Here is a 17,918-nt window from a genome sequence, read left to right on the forward strand (position 1 = left end):
CTGCCTCCCTCTACTGATCAGTCAGGGTACTGCCCCTTAGGGAACTGGCCAACCCCCTCTATCCCTGCACTGAGATCACCTGGAAATCCTGACACTGACCTATGACTGGAGCCTCTCCATATATACACTATGTTCCAAATTATTATGCAAATGACATTTTTATCGGATTTTCCTAAATGGTTGGTGCAAATGACAGTCAGTCTAATAAAAGTCATCACCCGATAGAGTATACATCGAATTTTATTGAAGAAACCTCCCAATGATAACAGCATAATCTCTAAAATGAATAAAAACTTAAAATGCACTGTTCCACATTATTATGCACAGTAGGATTTCTAAACATTTGATATGTTTTAAAGAACTGAAAATGCTCATTTGCGGAATTTGCAGCATTAGGAGGTCACATTCACTGAACAAAAAAGCAATTTAACGCCAAAACCTCCTAACAGGCCAAGTTACATGTGAACATAGGAACCCTTCTTTGATGTCACCTTAACAATTCTTGCATCCATTGTGTTGGGAGAGTTTCTGCTTGTATTTCTTTGCATGAAGTTGGAATAGCCTCCCAGAGCTGCTGTTTTGATGTGAACTGCCTCCCACCCTCATAGATCTTTTGCTTTATGATACTCCAAAGGTTCTCTATAGGGTTGAGGTCAGGGGAAGATGGTGGCCACACCATGAGTTTATCTCCTTTTATGCCCATATCAGCCAATGACTCAGAGGTATTCTTTGCAGCATGAGATGGGGCATTGTCATACATGAAGATGATTTTGCTCCTGAAGGCACATTTCTGCTTTTTATACCATGGAGGAAAGTTGTCAGTCAGAAACTCTATATACTTTGCAGAGGTCATTTTCACACCTTCAGGAACCTTAAAGGGCCCCACCAGCTGTTTCTCCATGATTCTGGCCCAAAACATGACTCCTCCACCTCCTTGCTGACGTTGCAGCCTTGTTGGGACATGGTGGCCATCCACCAACCATCCACTACTCCATCCATCTGGACCATCCAGGGTTACTCAACACTTATCAGTAAACAAAACTGTTTGGAAATTAGTCTTCATGTATGTGTGGGCCCAATACAACCGTTTCTGCTTGTGAACACTGTTTAAGGGTGGCCGAATAGTAGGTTTATGCACCACAGCAAGCCTTTGAAGGAGCCTACACCTTGAGGTTCGAGGGACTCCAGAGGCACCAGCAGCTTCAATTATCTGTTTGCTGCTTTGTAATGGCTTTTTAGCAGCTGCTCTCTTAATCTGATGAACTTGCTTGGCAGAAATCTTCCTTATTATGCCTTTATCAGCACAAACACATTTGTGCTCAGATACAGCCACAAATCTCTTAACAGTACGATGATCACGCTTAAGTTTTCGTGAAATTTCTAATGTTTTCATCTCTTCACCAAGGCATTGCACTATTTGATGCTTTTCAGCAGCAGAGAGATCCTTTTTCTTTCCCATGTTACTTGAAAACTGTGACCTGCTTAATAATGTGGAACATCATTTTTAAGTAGTTTTCCTTTAATTAGAATCACCTGGAAAACCAATTATCACATGTGTTTAAGATTGATTTCAGTGATCCATTGAGCCCTGAGACACAATACCATCCACGAGTTTATTTGAAAAATAAAACAATTAAATTTCTATGACACTTAAATCCAATTTGCATAATAATTTGGAACACAGTGTATATATATATATATACATATATATATATATATATATACTGTATATATATATATATATATATATATATATATATATATATATATATATATATATATATATATGTGCAATAAATGTATCAAATTGCAAAGTATCAAATATTGGGTACTATTCATCTTAATTGTAAAGTGCTTCAAAATATGTTATAGAAATACATTTATTAATATTTAAAAAAGAAAAATAAATAGCAGAGGTTATTTATAAAACAAAGTAACATTCTACATAACAATTATTACAATGTAGAATACGTTTCTAACGAGTATTTAGAATGGGTATACAAACTCCTCTCCATTTACCAATCCGTGCCTGGCAATAGGGTATTTTGGTGCAACTTAATTTACTTTTGCATAACTATAATCAGTTTTAGAATTCACTTATATTTCAGTATTTTAAGGTTTTCTTTCACAAATCCTAAACGAATGATTGCGATGGGACTGGCTTCTCACTATTTACTCCAAAAGAACAAAACCACATTAAATATTGTCTGAGCACATATAAAAGTTAACAAAAAAATATATATATTTTTTATGAACAAAGAATGTAAAGGTATGAACACATTTAAAACCAATTATAACACCAACAGTCCCCAATGATATAAAGATTCAGTGGGAACCGAGAGTATTCGTGTTATGTAATATTCTGACTCCTCCCTCAAAAACAATACTGCAAAATTAATTTAAAAAAAATGTGCAAAATAAAGAAATACAGTGTAATCAATGATTGTAGATAAATAAATCCCTTAAAAGGTAAAAAAACATAAGTTTAAAAAATACAGGATGTAATTTGTTATTTCAGCATCAGTAATGCATGTACACAGTGACTGCACCAGCAGAATAGTGAGTGCAGCTCTGGAGTATAATACAGGATGTAACTCAGGATCAGTAATGTAATGTATGTGTAGCGCCCCCACTGCCGCAGGGCCGAGGGGTACCCGGTACCGGGCCTCTGAGTCTCTGCTCTGGGGTTGTCACGGTGGCTAGACCCGGTCCGTGACCCTGCTGAGGGGCGCCCAATGAAAGGTGTGGATGGTGGTGGTGGTGCGGTGCGGTGCGGTGCTGGCCACAGTAAATAACGAGGACACCAGGTTGCAGTCTCTTTACCTCTTTACTGAAGGCTTCAGGATCCTCAGTCCGGAATACGGTTAACCAGGCTGCGCAAGTCCGGCCGGTCCGATGGCACCTCCAGAGTTCCCTTTGCAAGTGGAAATCTGTGCCTACCTTCTAGCGCTTGTGTGTTGTGGTCCTCCCCTGCTGTGCTTACGGGATAGTCCCCACAACTGTTGTGTCTGTTTCTCGTGTTCCCTCACAACTCGATTCTGATGTTCTTCTCCGTCCCCCAGATGATATGGCTAGGACGCACCCGTATGACGGGTAGGCTCGGAGCTCTTCCGGGACCCTAGTGTCGCCCCTCTCCTATTGTTGCCCCCTGTGTCTTCGTAGGTGATTTGTGTGAGACAGCCCGCCTATAGCTGACTGTCCTGCCGTAGGTTTGAAGTATTGCTTGGAGCATAGTACTTCCTCGGCGTTCCGGCCACCGGCTAGGCGCCTCAGTAGGATGTTGCCTCGTCTTACAGCACGACTCCTACTGGTATTTCTCCTTGTTGCGTTGATCTCGTTTCTCACTCAGCACAATATACCTCGCTTCTTGTCCTTTCTTAGGGCACCGCCGCTATCTAGTGCAGGCGCGGTCCCGTAACGTTTTCTCTGTTCACTAGGCCTCTGTCAGGATCCCACCCCTGACAGGGACCCCCCTGAGTCTCTCCCCGCAACACCCCCTGCCACAGGGTGTTGCCTGTTCGATTCCCAGTCAGCTTCTCTCTCACTTCCTATCCAACCCCCAGTTTTACCAGATTGTGAGGAGTGGCCTAATACATAGCACCCTTAGCTCCCCCTGGAGGCCAGACTGTGAAGTGTATTGGTGTATGTGATACCTGGTCAGGTGGACTCCTTCAGTGCCATCAGACGTACCATAGCCCCCCTTAGCGGCGGAGCATCAGTACTGCAACGACCAGGACTCTGGGGCGCTGCACTCCCCCCCCGGTTAAATCCAGTACTTCTGGACTGGGAAGAAAACAACAATACATGTCAGCAAAAAGACATACAATTTTTTTAAATGCAATAACAATAAGTAAGTTTGAACAGAGCTTCCCTTTATGGGAGGTGAGGACACTTGAACGTTACAAACATGGTTAAATACTTTAAATAACATACTATAAATAACTTTTTCTTACCCAACCGGGTATTCTACTAAGTGCAAATTTTTGAACAATAATTTAACGTTGCCTTTAAAGACGTACACGCTGAATCCACTAAAGACCTTCTTATAAAACACTATAAGGCTAATCAACTTTTCCTTCATTTTCCATCTTTACATCTGCAGGACCGCCTATCTATCTGCCCCAGGCCTACTGCCTCTCGTTCTGTTGCAGGACCGCCCCTTTCCGCCCGGGCCTACTGCCTTTCTGCTACTATACACAGTATAGAACGTATCATCCATCTCTCAGTTCAGGATCACCGAGCCATCTCTATATGGCTCCAAAGAGGACTCACCAACTAACCCCGTATGGGTTCACTTCCTGTCCTCATTCTCTGACACATCATTAAACATTTCTTACTATCAACTGTCTGACTATATATAACTTTTTATGCGTAAACATTATTAGTACTTTCTTTTAAAGCATCATCATTCTTTAAGTGCTATCGATGAACGTTCCCTTTAAGAAGGAACCAAGTCTCTATGAGGTAGTGCAACTTCTCAAGCTGCAAGTCCGTACGCAGCAAGGACTCCGGTACTGCTTCCAGGAACAGTTTCTTCGCAAAGAGTCCTTTCTTTTTATAAAACCAGTAGAGGGCACCTTTAAGAAGGTGCAAACTATTTACAAGGAGTTTGTAATCATGCAGTGTTCATGATCCAGCAGTTCTTTCAACAATGATAAAATAGAAAACAAAACAAAAGCAGAAGAAGGGATCCCGGGTAAACAAAGGGATCCCTTTAAGAGTTAACCCTGATCGGGTTGTAGCAGCAAAAGGACAAAAAGATAAACAATCAACTATTTACATGCGATGAAGCATTCTTGCTTACTCAGTTTCTGGCTGGACAGGAGGCGGCCTCCTTCCGGGCCTCACCTGGCAGACGGGTCGTGGTGGCGTGACAAGGACCGGTCCTGGATTCAGCAACGACAGGATTCCTCGTCGGGACACCCTCCTCGCTCGTGGGTGAGCACGACCCGTAGCTACATAGCGGGCCTGGATTCCCTGGGGTTCCGCGGGGGCAGGTTGCGGCATCTTCCCTGCAGGAGGCTCGTCCTCCGACGTCCCGGCAGCGGCTTGGAGTGCGACGCACCGCTGGACACCCCGAGCTATCCAGCCAACCTCCCTCCTCCACCGGGTGTAAGTTACCGCGTCTCCGGGCTCCAGGTCGTGACTGTACCTTCCCCCGCAGGGTTCCACCTCTTCCCGATCCACACGGACCCGCAGTGGCTCTCCAATTTCTTGTATGACTCCCTGTCCTTCCCGAGAGTTGAAGAACACCACGACACCCCAGTGTGACGGGGGAATCTCCTCAGCATCCGTCAGGTCAATCTAGACCGCAGGTTGGGGTCTATTCCTCCACGCCGTCATCAGGCGCCGCAGATGTTCTGCCTCCGGCAGGATCCTCAGGCCCTGTGCCTGTAGCTCGCACTCTGCCGCGGCCGGGATGGAGGAAGCAAAGCAGGGGACACCGGAGTTAGACGGACTTCCGTAGGCTGGCCCAGCCGAACGGTCACACGGGCGTCGGCCTCCCTGCGGCGTGTTATCTGCCGGGCCTCGGCTGCGGCCACACACTCCTCAGACGGCGGCCAGTTGGGTCTGCCCGTCGGTAACTCCGTAAGGGCCAGTCCCTGCAACGATGGCGCATCTGGGGCTGTGTCGGGGGGTGCAACCTCATACGGGGCCAGGTCGTCCCCACGCGGTACTCCCGGCGTCGCCATCTTTGCTTCCTCTCCAGTGTCTTTTTCCCGCGGTCTCTTTCGTGGGCGGCCCCATCTCCATGGTCCCCACTCTCCAAAGAGGATGAGAAGGCGGACCTCGGCTGCTGACGGACACGTCCTCAAGATGCAAAAATGTTTGGACTGGGCGGCCATTGTCTTTCGCGCTCTTCAGCTGGTCCACGCCTACTCCACGCCCCTCTTCTTCTCCTGCGCTCTCCTCAGCGCTGTAATGGCGGCGGTTTTTTTGGCGGCAAGTGGCACTGCACAGTCTTTGCAATAAGTCACAGTCCAAGCACAATAAATCACAGTTCCAAGGCACACATGACCTGATTCTTCAGGCTTAAGTAGATCCTGTTCGTGACGCCAAGTTGTAGCGCCCCCACTGCCGCAGGGCAGAGGGGTACCCGGTACCGGGCCTCTGAGTCTCTGCTCTGGGGTTGTCACGGTGGCTAGACCCGGTCCGTGACCCTGCTGAGGGGCGCCCAATGAAAGGTGTGGATGGTGGTGGTGGTGCGGTGCGGTGCTGGCCACAGTAAATAACGAGGACACCAGGTTGCAGTCTCTTTACCTCTTTACTGAAGGCTTCAGGATCCTCAGTCCGGAATACGGTTAACCAGGCTGCGCAAGTCCGGCCGGTCCGATGGCACCTCCAGAGTTCCCTTTGCAAGTGGAAATCTGTGCCTACCTTCTAGCGCTTGTGTGTTGTGGTCCTCCCCTGCTGTGCTTACGGGATAGTCCCCACAACTGTTGTGTCTGTTTCTCGTGTTCCCTCACAACTCGATTCTGATGTTCTTCTCCGTCTCCCAGATGATATGGCTAGGACGCACCCGTATGACGGGTAGGCTCGGAGCTCTTCCGGGACCCTAGTGTCGCCCCTCTCCTATTGTTGCCCCCTGTGTCTTCGTAGGTGATTTGTGTGAGACAGCCCGCCTATAGCTGACTGTCCTGCCGTAGGTTTGAAGTATTGCTTGGAGCCTAGTACTTCCTCGGCGTTCCGGCCACCGGCTACGCGCCTCAGTAGGATGTTGCCTCGTCTTACAGCACGACTCCTACTGGTATTTCTCCTTGTTGCGTTGATCTCGTTTCTCACTCAGCACAATATACCTCGCTTCTTGTCCTTTCTTAGGGCACCGCCGCTATCTAGTGCAGGCGCGGTCCCGTAACGTTTTCTCTGTTCGCTAGGCCTCTGTCAGGATCCCACCCCTGACAGGGACCCCCCTGAGTCTCTCCCCGCAACACCCCCTGCCACAGGGTGTTGCCTGTTCGATTCCCAGTCAGCTTCTCTCTCACTTCCTATCCAACCCCCAGTTTTACCAGATTGTGAGGAGTGGCCTAATACATAGCACCCTTAGCTCCCCCTGGAGGCCAGACTGTGAAGTGTATTGGTGTCTGTGATACCTGGTCAGGTGGACTCCTTCAGTGCCATCAGACGTACCATAGCCCCCCTTAGCGGCGGAGCATCAGTACTGCAACGACCAGGACTCTGGGGCGCTGCATATGTACACAGTGACTGCACCAGCAGAATAGTGAGTGCAGCTCTGGCGTATAATACAGGATGTAACTCAGGATCAGTAATGTATGTACAAAGTGACTGCACCAGCAGAACAGTGAATGCAGCTCTGGGGTATAATACAGGATGTAATTCAGGATCAGTAATGTAATGTATGTACACAGTGACTGCACCAGCAGAATAGTGAGTGCAGCTCTGGAGTATAATACAGGATGTAACTCAGGATCAGTAATGTAATGTATGTACACAGTGACTGCACCAGCAGAATAGTGAGTGCAGCTCTGGAGTATAATACAGGATGTAACTTAGGATCAGTAATGTATGTACACAGTGACTGCACCAGCAGAATAGTGAGTGCAGCTCTGGGGTATAATACAGGATGTAACTCAGGATCAGTAATGTAATGTATGTACACAGTGACTGCACCAGTAGAATAGTGAGGGTAGCTCTGGAGTATAATACAGGATGTTACTCAGGATCAGTAATGTAATGTATGTACACAGTGACTGCACCAGCAGAATAGTGAGGGCAGCTCTGGAGTATAATACAGGATGTAACTCAGGATCAGTAATGTAATGTATGTACACAGTGACTGCACCAGCAGAGTAGTGAGTGCAGCTCAGCTGCTGCTCACTGTGTTGATTGTGGGTGTGGTCGCCACTGAACCTGCTGTGTGCTCCTGAGCTCCTGAGCTCCTGAGAACCACCATCTCTCCACCCGGGGACCTGCTCTCTCTCTTACCCAGGGAGGGAGTGGGTTTCCTGGGATGAGTGAAGGAGCCAAGTCCCAGGCTTCTGCTTCCCGGACCAGGCTGGCGGGGGGCAGAAGGAACCAGCAACCAGCCTGCACATCAGAGGATTCGGGGGTGAGACGTTCCACCAGGAGTCGCAGCAATGTGGCTCCTACTCCCCCCAGGTCTGCAGAGACCCAGAGAAGCCGCAAGGCTTCCATGGAGGAGAAGCCTGCTAGCGTGCAAGATAGCGGTCCTTCCGAAGGAAAGCTGAGTGCTCACGGAGGTGAGGCCGACCTCACTGAGGAGGGTTGGGCGCTGCAGAGACCCCGGGAGTCTGTGTCCACCTATGCCTCCCGGGTCATGAGCCACCTTCGTGAGTACGAAGATGCGAGTAAGACCCTGAGAAGGCTCCGGGAGGAGCTGCGCTGCACAAGCGAAAAAGCTGCAGGCGCCTCCAGACCCAGGAAGACGCAATTCCAGGCAGAGGTAAAGATCCTGAAGCTTGAAATTAATGACCTGGAGGTAAGAAAAGCATTTATTCGTGAAAAAAGTGGACCATTTAAAGAAAAGCTTATAAATGATGACCGATTCAGAGAAATGGCTGATAACAGAGAGCAAAGGCAGATGGGGCTGCAGCCTGAGAGCCAGGTGGATGATGATGATGATGATGAGAAGGAGGATGACCAGCAGAAAGCCCCACCTGGCAGCCTGCTTAGTCACTCACAGGCCACGTGCAGCGAGCTCCCTGCTGGACAGGCGACAATGACATCTCGTCGCAGTTCTGCTGGCTCTGGGGAGGACAGTGACAACATCAGCCAGGGAGGGGCGCTAATGGCAGAGATCAAGCTCCTGGAGTCCCCAGTGTGCCTTCAGAACTTCCATCTTGGTGATGATTTACCAGAGGAGGCACCTGGGGGCCAGAAAAAAAAGGCAAAGAAAACCACCAAGCCAAAGCTGCAGGAAGCGGTAAGCTATGTGTATGCCCCCCTCCCTGTACCCCCTGAGTCGGCTGAAGGGTCAGCTCGCTGTATAAGCCCCGTTGCCCAGCCCAGCCCGGGTTCTGCTGTGGATCCGGTGCAAAGGCATGGGGAGATTACAAAGCACGGTAGTGAGGCGCAGAGCTCCGTCTCTGCTTGTAGTAGCGGGGACGTAGTAGCAGGTGCATCAGCCGAGAGGCTGGACAGTGAGGGTGGCCCGGCGGCAGGCGAAAAATCAGGCCACGACACTGTGGTGCGCTCCCCAGTGGGAGGGGGGAGCAGCCCGGTGTCAGGGGCAGCTCCAGTAGCCTCGGTGCCCCTGAATACTGTTGCCGCTGATCACTTAGTTGAGAAGCGGGGGCAGTGTGAGGGGGTTACCGGGGCTGGGCGTTCTGGTCCTCCCACTAAAGTCCTGTTCTGTGTTGGTGTTGCTGGTCAACAAGATGCTGATATGAAGGATCAGCGGCGCGCCACAGCGGCGAAAGATCAGCGGCGCCTGGTATCAGCAGTAAAGCAGCAGAAAATATTATCTGATGATGCGGAGGGCACACGTAAGACCAGGGGTGAGGTCGCCTCCAGTTCTGTGGAGGAGACTCAGCCCCTTGTGCCTGATGATGCGGAGGTCAAAGTGTCACCCCCTGTTGTCACTGGTCCAGCAGGAGTGAATGTGGTGGTGGGTATGGATAAGGAAAAGTCTTTGTCTAGTGGTGTTGTTGCTGGTTTGGTAGAGGGTGAGGGGGTTATGGAGGTGGGTAATGGTGATGCTGTTGGTGTGGATGTGGTCACTGGTCCGGTTGCCCCCCCGGTGGTGGCAGCACCTGTCAGGAGTTTTGCCGCTGTCACCTCCGGGGGAAATAGGGCGTCCTCCTCGTCTCCGGGTTCTGGGGACGGCATGTTGCAACGGCGTCTCCTGGAGGCTCTAAAGAAGGGAGAGAGATCACTAATGGTAGAGGGTCGAGAGGTTGATCTATCCTTCTGGATAGAGAGGCATGGCCTCGGGGCCTTCCGAGAGCAAAGAGGGGGGGATACAGTGTGGCCCCTCCCAACAGCCGGGCCGGGTAGTGTGCGTAGGAATGTGGTCCGTCTTCGGTGGAGGGGCAGTGATGCGTGTCCTCCAAGGTCGAAGGTTGTGGAGCTCCTGCTGAAGATGGGCTTCAAGGCAATTGACATCTACGCCTTGATACATATCTATTCCACACCTGAGTTTGATGTCAGCTTTGTTCGGCCGGAGGGGCTTGAGCTCTTCTGGTCGAACTATGAGTTGGCAAAAAATGAGCCTGGCTGGCGAGACTTTGCCGTTCAGGTGGTGTCTCGCCAAAACCAAGTCAAGAAAGTGACCGTGATGACTTGTAACGAGTCGCTTTCTTGTTATGACATCATGACGTGGCTTGGCCGGTATGGAGAGGTGGTAGAAATGCCAAAGAAAAACTGTGACGAGTTTGGTATCTGGTCAGGTGCCTGGACGTTTATGGTAAAACTTAAGCGTTCAGGTGGTACGGTTGCCCACATACCATCATCTGCCTTCCTGGGTAGGGATCGTATCCTGGTCTTCTACCAGGGGCAACCGAAGCTCTGTCACAAGTGTGGCGACCCCACACACTTCAGCGCAAACTGCACTGTGCAGAAGTGTGCATTGTGTGGGGATATCGGCCATCTTGCTGCATCTTGTGTGGAGATTAGGTGCCACCTGTGTGGTGAGTTAGGTCACCCATTCAGCCATTGTCCTCGCTCCTTCGCTAACGCAGTCGTGACCCCGGTGGGAGAAAGCCGTGAGGCTGATTCTGCAGGGGTTAGGGACTAGCAGGGGTGAGGGAGCTGAGGGGCCAAGGAAGAAAAGCAATAAAAAGACGCCTGCCCAGCTAAGGCGTCTAGACAAGCGCAGACAGGATAGGGAGCTGGGCGAGCCTCGGGCTGCTGGGCCGGCCCCTGTTCTGGATGCCAGTCTTGCTGCTGAGGCTCCGAGGGATGATGAGTTGGATGAGGAGGTCAGGAGGATCCACAGGGAGGAAAGTGCCACTGCCTCAGAGTCCTCCCATTATGAAAGTATGGATGAGGATAATAGGCAGTGGCTACAGGAAAAGCGTAAGCTTGGCACCAAAAAGAAGAGAAAGAAGGGAGATAAAAAATCTTCTCCCGCTCTGACCAAGGTACCTAAGGAAGGAAAAACCGACTCCCCTCTGGTTGGTCTTTCTAACCGGTTCCAAGCCCTTGAAAACATCTCTTCCTCTGAGGAGGAAGCTGAGGGTGAGGTTCTGGCTTCGGCGGGGCTCACAGAGGACGTCGAGTCTCCTTCTTCGGGGAATGTAAGATCCTTGGAGGGAGGGACTGGCCCAGAGTCCGGAGACGAGGACGATAAAAATAAAAAACACATGGGAATGGATACCTCATTGTCATTAAAGAGGGGGAAGGATTCCTCCTCTGAGGCAGAGGATAAGGGTAGTGGGAAAAAGAAAGCCATCTAACTCAATCACCAATGATGGCGGAACCCACTCCGTTGACGCTGGCGTCCATTAATGTCGCCAGCATAAAGTCAAATACAGCTAGATTTGCGGCCTTTGATTTTCTCAGCCGGGTTGAAGCTGACATTTTCTTTTTGCAAGAGACCAGGCTGCCAAACATGGCAGATGTGTTTAAAGCTAAGAGGGAGTGGAGACTCGGGCCCTCCTATTGGTCTCTTGCGGCCGAGCCGTATAGCGGAGTGGCGGTCCTTTTTACCGCACCGGTGGAATGCCGACGGGTTATTGAGTTAGAAATGGGGAGGTGCCTGATCTTAGATGTCCTCATGAAGGGACAAGAGCTCCGGCTCATCAACATCTATGGTCCCCAATCTAAGTTGGACCGGAAGTGTCTCTTTATCAGGATCAAGCCCTACCTTTTTAAAAGTCGGCAGGTTGTCTTTGGAGGGGACTTCAATGCTGTCACGAGGCCCTGAGATAGAGGAGGTTCCAGAGACAAGCTGACTTATGATAGCGTCGCTCTTGATCGTATAGCTAGTGAGGCTCGCCTGGTGGATGTCCACATTCGGCACACCCCAGGCCACGAGGGGTTCACCTATCATAGAGGTAACTGTAGGTCCAGAATAGATAGGTTTTATTTAAAGGAGGAAGCTGTCTCTTCAGCAGTGTCTGTTGTTGAGGTGGAGTTCTCCGACCACTGTTTAATTTTGTTTTCTCTGAATGTTACAGAGACCCTCCGGATGGGAAGAGGCTTTTGGAGGCTCAATTCGTCTCTCTTGGAAGAAGCGGAGATAAGACAGTCCTTTGAGGATTTTCTTCAGAGCCAGGTACCCTTACTGGATCTTTGTAGTAGTAAGTCAGAGTGGTGGGAGATGTTCAAGGAAAGGGTGGCGAGATTCTTCCGCCAGCTCTCAAGCCTCAGGAATCTGAGCAGGTACCGCCTGTATCAGGTTCTGAGGAGGAAACTCGAACATCTTGTTTCAACTGGAGGTAGCCGCGAGGAGATCTCCAGAGTGAAATCTTTGCTTATGAGGTGTCAGTACGATAGACACGCATCTTTGGTTTTTGAGAGGGATTACGGGAAGTACCGCTCGCCCGACCCTTACAGAAACTGCAAGATGTCAGTGAATAGTAAAGTAGTTACAGGACTGGTCGACACTGCGGGGTCCCTGAGGCGATCCAGATCAGGGATCCTGGAGGTTGTCAGATCCTTTTACTCGCACCTCTTGGGGAAGAGGGATCTTGATTGTGATGAGATGTCGGCTTTCCTGGCTGAAGCCGTCCCCGAACCAGGGGTAGACCCCTCTCTTGACAGTTTGACAGAAATGATCAGGGAAGAGGAAGTTCAGTTGGCGATTGAAGGGCTTGCCACAAAAAAATCGCCTGGTCCAGATGGCTTAACATCTGAATTCTATAAGACCTTTAAGGACGTTTTGGTTCCCCTCTTGACTGAGGTATTCAATGAGTGTCTTTCCTCGGGCACTCTGCCGAAGTCAATGAGGAGGTCTGCTCTGATCATCTTGTCAAAGGGTAAGGACCCGTCTTGCATTGAGAATTGGCATCCCATAGCGCTTCTCAATGCAGACAGGAAGGTTCTGGCAAAGGTGCTGTTTAATCGGCTGGTGAAATTTGCACCCCGACTCCTTTCGGAGGCCCAGCATTGCTCTGTTCCAGGCCGCAGCACATTTAGTGCCGTGCTCTGTGTCCGGGAGGCAATGGAGCAGGGTAGGGCTGGTCACTGGAACGGGTACATGCTGTCACTGGACCAGGCAAAAGCGTTTGATCGGGTTAATCACGAGTACCTCTGGTCCGTCCTTCTGAGATATGGCCTGCCGGGGGGGGGGGGTTTGTTGATTGGCTTAAGATCTTGTACAGTAGGGCAGAGAGTTTCCCGCTTGTGAACGATTGGATTGGCAGCTCTTTTGAGGTTGGGTCCGGTGTTCGCCAGGGTTGTCCCTTGAGCCCGCTGCTGTACGTGTTTGCGATTGACCCTCTTGTTAGGAGGGTGGAGCGTGGACCGTTGGCCGGGATCGGGATGGACCAGGCAGCACCGGAGGCCACTCTGAGGGTGGTGGCGTATGCCGATGATGTCACCGTGTTTGTTTCCTCTCACGAGGAGGCAGGGTGGCTGATGTCAGAGGTAGATCGCTACTCGGAGGCATCCGGGTCCAAGATCAACTGGGATAAGTGTGAGAGTCTCTGGCTGGGAGGAGGAGATCCTGGTTTTGATCTCCCGGACACCCTTCCAGGACCCAAAATCTCTGCAAAAATCCTTGGCATCGAATTTGGCCAGGGGGATTACCCCAAACAAAATTGGGACAGCAGGCTAGAGATCGCCACTCAGAAGGTGAACCAATGGAAGGGTTGGTCTTTGACCCTAAGGGAAAGGGTAAACCTGATCAAAACTTACCTGCTCCCTTTGCTGATTTATCGGGGCAGTGTGTGCATCTTGCCGGAATCTCTCTGGACTCGGGTCTACAGTTTGTTCTTCCAACTGTTATGGGGGAATAGACTGAACCTGGTCAAGAGGGAGGTTACTTACCGTACGAGGAGACTAGGAGGGTTGGGTATGGTCAACCCTGTGGTATTCCTTGTGGATACCTTCATTAAGATCAATATTGCAAACCTCTGGAAAGAGAGGGCTCCTCCGTGGGTATTCTCCTGTAGGGGATGGTTTCAGCCTTTCTTCCAGGAATGGGAGACAGGAGGGCAAGTGAAGGATCTTCGCACACCGCATGGACATCTTCCGGCTTACGCTACCTTGGTTCTGAAGGTAATTCGTCGGTGGGGTCTGGGAATGTGGGAGATCAGGACTCTGCCAAGGAAACTCCTTGACAGTAGGACTCTGTTGACCCATTTCCAGAGGCCTCTGGTGCTCAGGGACTGCCCAAGTCGGGATCTTGGAATGGGTTTGCATCTTTTGAATTCTATCAGGATCCCCTCGAAGTTTTGGGACTTGGCTCGGCGCTGCTTCCATGGGAAACTGTGTGTGAGGGACAATCTGAAGAGTAGGAGCTCTGAGGACAGGAATTGTCCTCGGGAGCATTGTGGTACCTTGCTGGAAAGCATGGACCACTTCCTGCTTCATTGTCCCTTCAACACAGAGGTGTACAACAGGGTGGGCGCCTTCATTGGTTGGTCTCGGCTGGCCGGTCTCTCCTATGCGGAATGGGCCTATGGAGCATTCGGAGACCTTGGTGGTCGGGACCGTTGCACCTTATTTCTAGTTAGCGCAGTGGTTAGGTATCACACGTGGAACACACGGTGCTTAGTATCGACGCAACGAAAAATCCTCCCAGTGGATGATGTGTTTAGGACCATACTCGGTGACCTGGTGAAGGTGCGCTCTCTGGAGTATGGGAGACTGGGCACACGGAGGGCCGCGCTCCTCTGGAGGGGCTTTTCTTTTAGTGTGCCCTAGTCTGGTCATCTCCTTTCCTGGTGGTGGGCTGCTGCTGACACTGTAGATTTTTGTTTTGTTTGATCATTATGCAGTGATGTAGGGCTGCAGGCGCCGAACTTGGGCTTCGTGAGTTGTGATTATTGTGGTGTGTGCTGCTGTATATATTGTATATGGGGATATAGATTTGGGTGTAGGTGTTAGGTTGGGTGGTGGGAAAGGGGGGGAGGTGGGTTTATCTTGTGGGACTATGGGACACTGGGTTGTTTGGGGGAAAACTGGCACTGCCTGATCTGGCCTATGGACTTTGGACATGGACTGAGGCATGAGATGCAGGACCAGCTCTCAGGTCAGTGCGGGGGGTTGGGAATGGAGGATAGCTTAGTATTGTATATATTTGTTTAATTTTGGGGCTATTTTATTTAAAACTAAAAAAAAAAAAAAAAAAAAAAATAATAATAAAAAAAAATAAAAAATAAAAAAAAAGAGAAAAAAGGTTATCTATATAGTTTTTGTTTGCAATTGTTTATTTTATTTGTTATTATTATTTTGTTTGGTGACCGGACCAGAAGGTCAAAGTAGTTATTGTTCTGTATATACTGTATAATATGTGTGAGAGGAGAGAATGAGCGGCTGGACCAGTGTTCAGTATACTGATTATTTTCTGGCTGATATTTCTGTTTTGTTTCTGTTATTATTATTGTTATGTTTTTCATTTTTATAATAAAAGATCTACAGGATGTAACTCAGAATCAGTAATGTAATGTATGTACACAGTGACTGCACCAGCAGAATAGAGAGGGCAGCTCTGGGGTATAATACAGGATGTAACTCAGGATCAGTAATGTAATGTATGTGCAGCGCCCCAGAGTCCTGGTCGTTGCAGTACTGTGGCTCCGCCACTATGGGGAGCCATGGTGCGTCCGATGGCACTGAAGGAGTTCATCTGATCAGGTATCACAGACACCAATACATTTCACAGCAGGGCCTCCGGGGGGAGCTAAGGGTGCTATTCATTAGGCCACTCCCCACCATAGTGGGTAAACCGGGGGTCAGGCAGGAAGTTAGATTAGAAAGCTGACTGGATTGGACGAAGCAACACCTAGTGGCAGAGGGTGTTGTGGAGGAAGAGACAGTAGGGTCTCTGTCAGGGGTGGGATCCTGACAGAGGCTTGGCATTGGAAAGAACGTAACGGGTCCGCGCCAGCTCCGGGAAGCGGCGGGGCCCAAGAAAGGACTAGAAGCGAGATAGATTGTGCTGAGTGAGAAACGAGATCAAGCGATAGGAGAATTCCAGTAGGGGTCGTGCTGTAAGACCGGAGCAACACCCTACTGAGGCGCACTACCGGTGGCCGGAACGCCGAGGGAGTATTATAACATTCAGCTTCAAGCAATACTCTAAACAGCGGCAGGACAGTCAGTTTAAGGCGGGCTGTCTAACACATATCACCTATGAAGTCTTGGGAGGCAATTGCGGGAGAGGGGCGTCTCTAGGGTCCCGGAAGAACTCCAGGCCTACCCGACAAACGGGTGCCGTTCTAACTGTAACATCAGGAAGGGACGGACGATTAGAAGAACATCATTTAATCGAGTTGTGAGGGAACTTAAGAAACAGACACAACAGTTGTGGGGTACTTTCCGTAAGCACAGCAGGGAAGGACTACAACACATAGCGCTAAGAAGGAAGGCACCGATTTCCACCTGTGAAGTGAACTCTGGAGGTGCCATTGGACCGGCCGGACTTGCGCAGCCTGGTGAACCGTATTCTGGACTGAGGACTCAGAGATCTCCAGTAAAGAGGTAAAGAGACTGCAACCTGGTGTCCTCGTTATTTACCGCGACCTGCACCCCACAACTGCACCACCAGCATCCACACCTATCATTCACCGTGCGCCCCACGGCAGGGTCACGGACCGGGGCCTAGCCGCCGTGACAACCCCAGAAGCAGAGACTCAGAGGCCCGGTACCGGGTACCCCTCGGCCCTGCGGCAGTGGGGGCGCTACAACTTGGCGTCACGAACAGGATCTACTTAAGCCTGAAGAATCAGGTCATGTGTGCCTTGGAACTGTGATTTATCGTGCTTGGACTGTGCTTTATTACAAGGACTGTGTGTTGCCACTTGCCGCCAGAAGTTCCCGCCAAAACCGCCGCCATTACAGCGCTAAGGAGAGCGCAGGAGAAGAAGAAGGGCGTGGAAGTGGGCGTGAACAAGCTGAAGAGCGCGAAAGACAATGGCCGCCCTGTCTAAATATCTCGGCCCTTTGAGGACGTGTCCGTCAGCAGCCGAGATCCGCCTCCTGATCCTTAATGGTGGGCAGAGACAACGAAAACGAAACCGCCCACGAAGAAGAGAGCGGGAAAAGGACCAGGAAGAAGGAGCGAGCAACATGGAGGCCGCCATGGCCAGCCGCCCGGAGCCGGAGCGTGGGGTCGGAGCCGAGGACTCCCCCAGCTACCCGGAGAGGCACCGCAGCCAGACCTCCACAGTTGACGCTGACCTCCTGCAGACCGGAGCAGACGGGCTGATCCATCAACCCCGGCGGATGCAGCTGAGCACTGAGGCCGGGTGGAAGAAGACCATCATCGGGAGCCTCGCCAGACGTCTGTCGGCAGCCTCGTCCGGTCCGGAGCAAGAAAGAAGTTCCAGCGCTCCGAAGCCAGAAAGCAAGGCCCTGCCGGAAAGCGAGGTGCTGCAAGCAGAGATGACAGCGTCGCAGCACAAGGCCCCGCAGTCAGCGTTCCAGACCCCAGCGGAGACGGAGCAGACCGGCACCGGAGGAACCGCAACTGAAGCAGGTAGGAAGAGCCACCCTGCCCTGACGACCGACACCACTCCAGTGACTGCTAGTGCCACAGCTGCTGACTCCGTTCCAGTGACTGATCTTGCAGCAGCCGCTACCTCTGCTGCAGCAGATGCCCATACTCAAGCTGCGCAGACCTCCATCGCTGCGCATGATTTAATCGTACATGAAAGACGGATTAACGGCGTTTGTCCAGCACTGGGTGTAACCCTGGACCTCACTTTGCCCAGGCCAAGAAGGGTTAAGTGCCAGGTGCAGCCCTGGAAGCCGTCCAACTAAGCCTCGGAAACCTGAAACTGTAAATAGTTAACTGTTTATTTCCTTGCTATTTTGCTGCTAAAACCCGT

The 17,918-nt window shown here is 50.6% G+C and overlaps 1 protein-coding gene across 2 annotated transcripts in view; it reads left to right on the forward strand.

Annotated features, from left to right (window-relative positions):
- Positions 1-17,918, forward strand: part of LOC143807280 (WD repeat-containing protein 88-like) — a 180,638-nt gene that overhangs the window by 2,139 nt on the left and 160,581 nt on the right. The gene's annotated exons all lie outside the window — the stretch shown is intronic.

The sequence above is a fragment of the Ranitomeya variabilis genome, chromosome 2, assembly GCF_051348905.1.
Source record: "Ranitomeya variabilis isolate aRanVar5 chromosome 2, aRanVar5.hap1, whole genome shotgun sequence".
Classification (NCBI taxonomy): domain Eukaryota; kingdom Metazoa; phylum Chordata; class Amphibia; order Anura; family Dendrobatidae; genus Ranitomeya; species Ranitomeya variabilis.